Source organism: Lynx rufus, unplaced genomic scaffold, assembly GCF_022079265.1.
Source record: "Lynx rufus isolate CCGP_SWC_20201006 ecotype Redwood Valley unplaced genomic scaffold, mLynRuf1.p SCAF_5, whole genome shotgun sequence".
NCBI classification, from domain to species: Eukaryota; Metazoa; Chordata; class Mammalia; order Carnivora; family Felidae; genus Lynx; species Lynx rufus.
Window position 1 is genome coordinate 43,557,880 of NW_025814867.1, and position 7,671 is coordinate 43,565,550.

Consider the following 7,671-nt stretch of genomic DNA (forward strand, 5'->3'; position numbering starts at 1 on the left):
GCAATAATTGACCGCAAATGATGCCAGAGAGAAGGGAAATTTGAGGAGAGTCCCACAATCATCATCAGCTTACTGTTTGGGAGAGATTTTAGACTTCAATTTAGTAAGAATATGTAACGCAAATTAGTGCAACCACTTTGTTAAAGAATTTGGCATTATATTATATAGTTGAAGATTTACATAGTCCATAGCCTAACAATTCATTCTGTTCCTAGGTATATCTCAATAGAAACTCTAACACATGTAGGACAGGATACATGTAAAAGACTGTTCATACGAGCACTGTTCACAATAGCAAAAACCTGAAAACATCACAAATATTTATTCACAGGAAAACTGCATGAATGAAGCATGCAATATATATATATATATATATATATATGCAATATATTGCATGCTTGCAATATATATATATATATATATATATATATATATATATATAGTAGAACTAATTAACTACACAGGGACTTGCTTGGCATAAGATAACTCCTAACAACAAGCTATTAAAGTGGAAAAATAAAGTCCCTAAAGAGTAAGTCGAGCATGATGTTCTTTCTGGAAAGTTAAAAATAACTAAAATAAAGGCTACGTAAAAATAAGTAAAAATACAATTAATCTACCTGTATAAAAAGGAAAGTAACTTCCACTTCTGGGAGCATAGATGTATCTTTCCCTATTCTTCCCACTAAGTAGAACTAAAACCTCTGCTTTTAATATATAAAGCAAACATCATGCTGTACATGACATCCCCGTGACTTACTTATTTTATAACTGTTAGTTTGTACCTTTGACCCCCTTCATCTATTTCACCCACCTAGGATATGCCTGGAGTATTGGTGACCCCAGCCAACAAAACAACACCCAGTGGCCTCCACCTGCTGGTACTTAGAGGTTGTTGTAGAATTTTCTCTTCACCACTCAATCGTATCTACTTACATTAGCCATCAGCAAAAGAAGAAATATCTTTTTCCGGAGACCAAGAGATATTTCACACAGTATAGTTTTGACGGCTTCCGTTTCTTCATTCAGCTCATCCAGTCGCTAAACACATAGAAGCCAGGATTGTACCCGAATGGGGAGACAGCGGTAGAAGTTAAGAATGAAGCTCAGATTCAGGGGATTCCTCAGGCTTGTCAGCTGGAGGGACATGACCTCCTCCTGCCTGAGAAGAGCTTAAAAATTGACATGACAACTGAAATCATAGCAGCTCCTGTTCATCAGGAAAACAGCAGTCCGCATGCCTAATCCCTCACCTCTAGGTTATAGAGGTTTCCCAAAATCTGTAACTCTGTAAATAACGTGCCATGTCATGGTATTCCTGGCAACTGACCTCTTCGGAATGGAGATATGATCAACAGATGTCAGGGTCTGTTACAACAGCTGCCCCGGAGGCACCTCTGAAACATTTTTGGTAGGCAGTGGTGGATGAATGCGATTAACAACTTGGTGGAGGCTGCTAAGAGGTGTAGACATGAAGCAACGTGGTTTACGGGGCCGTCTCCCTTCTCTGTCACTGGAAACACAATCAGCCAGAACTCAGAATGGTTTGCAACCCTGTCCACAATTGGTGGGTCGCGGGGCAGGGAGGCTTATCTTCACTTCCGCAGGATGGATGGGGCTGGGGCTTCTCACGCAGCTGCCCGACGGGTCCCATGGAGGCAGCAGACAGAGATGGCAGAGGCCACTGCGGACACCGCCGTCCAGGTCCTGGACTGTACCGGTAATCTCTGCCGGGCCACGCTTCCTCCGGCCCAGTAGCCAGCGGCATCTGCTGGGGCAAAAAAAAGCGGGGCTGCGGCTTCTTCCCCGGGGAGCCGTACTCCACACGTTCCCCCGCGGACTGAGTGCGCACCACGTGGCTGGATCCGCTGGAAGCTCTTCCGGTGCAAAGTTACTGCTGTGCGCCTCGCTCCGGTAACAGGACCCACCTGGGATCGATTTTCCCGTCAAACCGCGTCACGCTGGAGCGCCACGGTGGAGCTGCCTCCGTGTGGAAACTGCTTTTCAAGCGCACAAATAGCACCGCCTTTCATGGTTCCTTCTTCCTTGAGTTGAGGCCTGGGGATCTCGTGCCACAGCTGCTTCACAGCCTGGTGCAGGAACGCCTCTTCTTCCCTCGCCAGGAGGACGTTGGAGTCCCAGAGCGGCTGGTCTTCCATCTCAAAAATTGTCACATTCTATCAGGTGTGAGGTGCTCATTGTGGCTTTCATTTGCATTTCCTTGATGATGAGTGATATTGAGCATCTTTTCATGTGTCTGTTGGTCGGTTGTATGTCTTCTTTGGAGAAATGTTTGTACATGTCTTCTGCCCAACTTTTCACTGAATTATTTGTGTTTTGGATGTCGAGTTGTAAAAGTTCTTTATATATTTTGGATAGTAACTGTTTATCAGCTATGTAATTTGCAAATATCCTCTCCCATTCAGTGGTTCCTTTAGTTTTGTTGGTTGTTTCCTGTGCTGTGCAGCTTTTCATTTACATGTAATCCCAATAGTTTAATTTTGCTTTTGTTTCCCTGGGCTCGGGAGACATATCTAGAAAGATGTTGCTACGTCCAATGTCTGAGGGATTACTGCCTATGCTCTCCACTAAAACTTTTATGGTTTCAAGCCTTACATTTAGGTCCTTAATCCATTTTAAGTTTATTTTTGTGTATGGCATAAGAAAGTAGTATGTTAAGTACACTGGAATTAAAAATTAAATAAATAAATAGACATATAAGTATATATATCAACAAGTAGTTCTTCATAGACTGAAACTTAAAAAAAAAAATCTCACCATGGCAGTTCAAGTGCAGGTTGCTGAGGTCAGCTTATATAGCATGGTGTACATCATGGTAACTATAGTCAATAATACTGTATTGCATATTTTTTTTAATTTTTTTTAACGTTTATTTTTTTTTTAATTTTTTTTTCAACGTTTTTATTTATTTTTGGGACAGAGAGAGACAGAGCATGAACGGGGGAGGGGCAGAGAGAGAGGGAGACACAGAATCGGAAACAGGCTCCAGGCTCCGAGCCATCAGCCCAGAGCCTGACGCGGGGCTCGAACTCACGCACAGCGAGATCATGACCTGGCTGAAGTCGGACGCTTAACCGACTGCGCCATCCAGGCGCCCCATAACGTTTATTTATTTTTGAGACAGAGAGAGAGACACAGCATGAATGGGGGAGGGGCAGAGAGAGAGGGAGACACAGAATCCGAAGCAGGTTCCAGGCTCTGAGCCATCAGCCCAGAGCCCGACACGGGGCTCGAACTCGCGGACCGCAAGATCGTGACCTGAGCTGAAGTCGGACGCTTAACCGACTGAGCCACTCAGGCGCCCCTGTATTGCATATTTTAAAGTTGCCAAGACAGTGGATATTAAAAGTCCTTACAAGAAAAAAAATGTTTTGCTACTATGTATGCTGACAGATGTTCACTAGACTTATTGCTATCATTTCACAATATATGTAGAATCGTCATGTTGTATACCCGAAACTAACATAATGTTATATACCTCAAATTTATAAATTAAAAAAAACAAATATCAGAAGACCTGAAAAGTGGAGAGCCATCTAGGGATGTTGGGACCCACTGAAGGATATGCTGGTGAGCTTTCTGTGTTTTCTCTTTGCTTTATGTACACCAGACTTAAAGCTGAAGAAGTCAGCAACATAGAAACACCCATGGACACAGAGAAAAAAAGCCCCAAACAAACGCCTCCTCTCCCTAGTCAAAGAGCCAGGAAAGGGACAGCCTAGCAAGACAGAGAGCCTGTAGGCAAAAACTGCTCTATTCTAGCAAACACCCCAGAAAAACTATGGCCCAGCCCATGCCAGCAAAAACTAAGTGAACAGGCTAGACTTCTACCCCACCACCACCACAATCCCACCACCCCCTCCACCACCACATGAGGCTATAACAAAGAACTCCAAACCACTAATGTGAAAGACAGTAGTGTGGGAAGCCAGGACTTTCATCTCCACCACACGGTAATGAAGTCCTCCCTGGGTTCAGTGGAGACAAGGTGGGGAACCTAGATTTCCCGTTCAACCTGGCAGTAGCAGAGTGCTCTTTCTTTCCACTGTGGTGGTGTGAGAGGAAGCCTTGAGGAGATTCAGGACCTTCATCACCAATCAGCAGTAATGAGGCTACAGGGAGATCACATGAGGAGCAGCTGAGGTATCCATGCCCCTCTCTGCCAGGGGAGTATCACTGATGGCCTAGTAAGGAGCCAGAACTCCCAATCCTGCCCAGCAGTAACTAAAACTCCCACCCTTGGGTGTCAACAAAGACCAGGTAGAGAACCTGGACTTCTACACCTACCTGGTAGTAATGAGGCAGGGCCCTCCCTTACTCTGCCACAGAGGTATCAGAGGAAGCCAAACAGAATAAAAGGTTTAAATAAAATCCAGAATCTCATAATACCCAAAATGTCCAGGTTTTATTTGAAAAATCACTTATCAGACCAAAAATCATGAAGATCTAAAGCTGAATTAAAAAGATAGTTATTTGAGGGGCACCTGTGTGGCTCAGTCAGTTCAATGTGCAACTTTAGCTCAGGTCATGATCTTGCAGTTCACGAGTTCGAGCCCCACATCAGGCTCTGTGCTGATACCTCAGAGCCTCGAGCCTGCTTCAGCTTCTGTGTCTCCCTCCTTCTCTGCCACTCCCCTGCTCATGCTCTGTGTCTCTCTCTCTCTCAAAAATAAACATTTTTTTAAAAAGATAGTTATTTGAAAAGACAGAGATGATAGTAATGTTAGTATTATCTAATAAAGATTTTAAAGCAGCTGTGATATAAAATGCATGTGCAAAATTATAAGCACATTTGAAACAAATGAAAAAATAAAAAGCCTCAGTAAAAAAACATAGTATAAGCAAAGAAGGTAGGAAGAACAGCCAATGGAAATTTTAAAACTCAAAAAAAATTTTTTTAAACAAAAACCTCACTGGATTGGATCAATAGCAGAATGGATGGACAAATAAAAAGTAGAATAAAATAAGTAGAAACTAACGAATCTAAACAATAGGAAAAAAATCAACCAAAAATATCAACAGAACTTTAGATACCAATCTGCAAAATCTCTTCTAACAAGAATGCATACAATAGAAAGGAAAAGGATATTTTCCAATTCATTTATGAGGCCAGTATTAGCCTGATACCAAAACTACAGACAGTACTAAAATAGAAATCTATAGGCCAAGATCCCTAATGAACATAGATGCAAAATCCTTAAAACAAAATATTTTAATAAAATCCTTAAAATAAAAATAAAATATCAGCAACTAGAATTAAACAGTATATAAAAAGAATTTTAAGCTATGACCAAATGGAGCCTTACAAATTCCCAAAAGAAAAATCCCAGGATTGTATCAATAGATGCAGAAAAGATATTTGACAAAATTCAATACTCATTTACTTATAAAAACTCTCATGAAAAAAAAAACAAGAATAAAGAACCTAATAAAGAACATCTTTTAAAAATCTATAATTGTTTTTTTGTTTTTAATATGAACTTTATTGTCAAATTGGTTTCCATACAACACCCAGTGCTCATCCCAACAGGTGAAAAATTTAAAACAAAAAACAAAAAAACCTTCTATCAGTTGATATTATATTTATGGTGAAAGACTGATGCTTTCCCCTGAAGATTAGGAATAAGATAAGGGTATCCACTTTGACCATTTTTGTTCTATGTTCTACTAGAAGGTGTAGCTAGTGCAATAATGCAAGAAAATGAAATAAAAGCATACAGATCAGAAAGGAGGGTATAAAAGGGTCCCTATGCAGAGGACGGATTGTCTACATAGAAAATCTGAAGGTGCTTCCTTCCGCAGCACATTTACTAAAATTAGAAAGGAGATTCCAAGGAATTAAAAAAAAAAAACCTCCTAATACTAATAAGTGAATTCAGTAAGGTTGTAGGATACAAGAGAAACAGAAATATCAACTCTATTTCTATACACTAGCAATAAATACATGTGGACACCAAAATTAAAAATATATCATTAAAAATTGCACAAAAATATGTGTAAATCTAACATCACATGTACAGGACTTGTACTACAAACTATAGAACATTAATAAAGATTTTAATAAAAGAAGAGCCACAGCACATTCATGGATTAATAGATTCAGCATAGGAAAGCTGTCAGTTCCCCCCAAATTGATACAAAGGTTTAACATAATTTCTACCAAAATCCCTGCAAGATGTTTTAAAGAGTTATTCTAGAGTTCTAAAGATGTTATTCTAGAGTTTATATGGAAAGGCAAGGGAACAATAAAAATTCACCAAGGGCACTCCTGGCATCTATCTCAGAGAAATGAAGATTTATGTTAAAAAAAAAACTGTTCACAAATATTCAGAGCAATTTTATTTGTATAAATTAAAACTGAAAACGATCCAGTTATTACGTGTTGGGCAAATGGGTAAACAACTGTAGTACATCCCTACCATGGAATACTACTGAACAATTGAAAGGAATGAACTATTGGTACATGCAACAGTCCAGATGAATTTCCAGAGAATTATGCTGAGGGAAAAAAACAAAAACAAACAAACAAACAAAAATCCCCAAATGAAGCAGATCCATTTTTAAAACATGCTTGAAATGACAAAACTGTAAAAGTGGAGAACAATCTAGAAGTTACTAGGGCTAAGAAGGGATTGAGGGCCAGAGGGAAGCTGGTGTGACTACAACATAACTGATCCTTTTTGTGATGGAAATATTTTTTTAGTGTTTATTTATTTTGAGAGAGAGAGAGAGCATGCGCGAGTAAGAGAGAATCCCATGCAGGCTCCAGACTGTCAGCACAGAGCAGGACACAGGGCTCCATCTCACCACTGTGAGATCTTGACCTGAGCTGAAGTCAAGGGTCAGATGGACACTTAACAGGCTGAGCCAGGCAGGTGCCCCTCGTGATGGAAATATTTTATATCTTGACTATATCAATGTTAACATTCTGGTTATAATGTTGTACTATAGTTTTTTAAGATGTCGCCACTTGGGGAATTTGGGTAAATGGTACACAGGATCTCTCTCTGATACTACTGAAAGGGTATGTGAATCTCAAATTATCTCAGGATAATCCTGATATTTTTACAGAAAGAAAAACAATGGAATGATCAGTACAGTTTCTGAATTATGGTAATCTTGTGTGGAGAGTCAGGGAATAGAAGAAGGGAAGACCATTTAGTTAGTTGTAGGAATTTATCAAGGTCCTTGCTCATATTTAGGGTGGTGAGTTTGCAGGGTTTATCACGTGATTAATGATAACTAAGTCAATAATTAAAAGCAAAAGTTAAAAAATGAAACACAATAGTTTTAAATTCTGTCTCAGAGTCTTACATTCTCAATAAAATGTGGTGGCTGGACAATGCTATAAATACACCAAACTCATTTATTTTCCTCTCAGGTCGAGAGAATGGCTACATTCCCTGGGCCCCTTGTGGCCAGGTGGGACTATGTGACTGAGTTCTGGCTGGTGGCATTGGCCAAAAGTGAAGTATACCACATTCAGAACTGGCTGTTGAAAATCCTTCACAATCTGTCACTATCTTTCTCCTCCATCCCTATGGCTATGGTGACAGAGCTGCACAAGGTAAGAAGCCTGAATCCAGTAGTATACTGGTTGGAGAACCACCCTAGAGAGCCTCCTGACTACAAACATCTGCATTGGATACT

At 40.2% G+C, this 7,671-nt stretch overlaps 1 pseudogene; it reads left to right on the forward strand.

The window, feature by feature from the left end:
• The first annotated feature begins 748 nt into the window (after window positions 1-748).
• Window positions 749-1,758, forward strand: LOC124527145 (methionine aminopeptidase 1D, mitochondrial-like; annotated as a pseudogene).
• The last annotated feature ends 5,913 nt before the right edge of the window (window positions 1,759-7,671 follow it).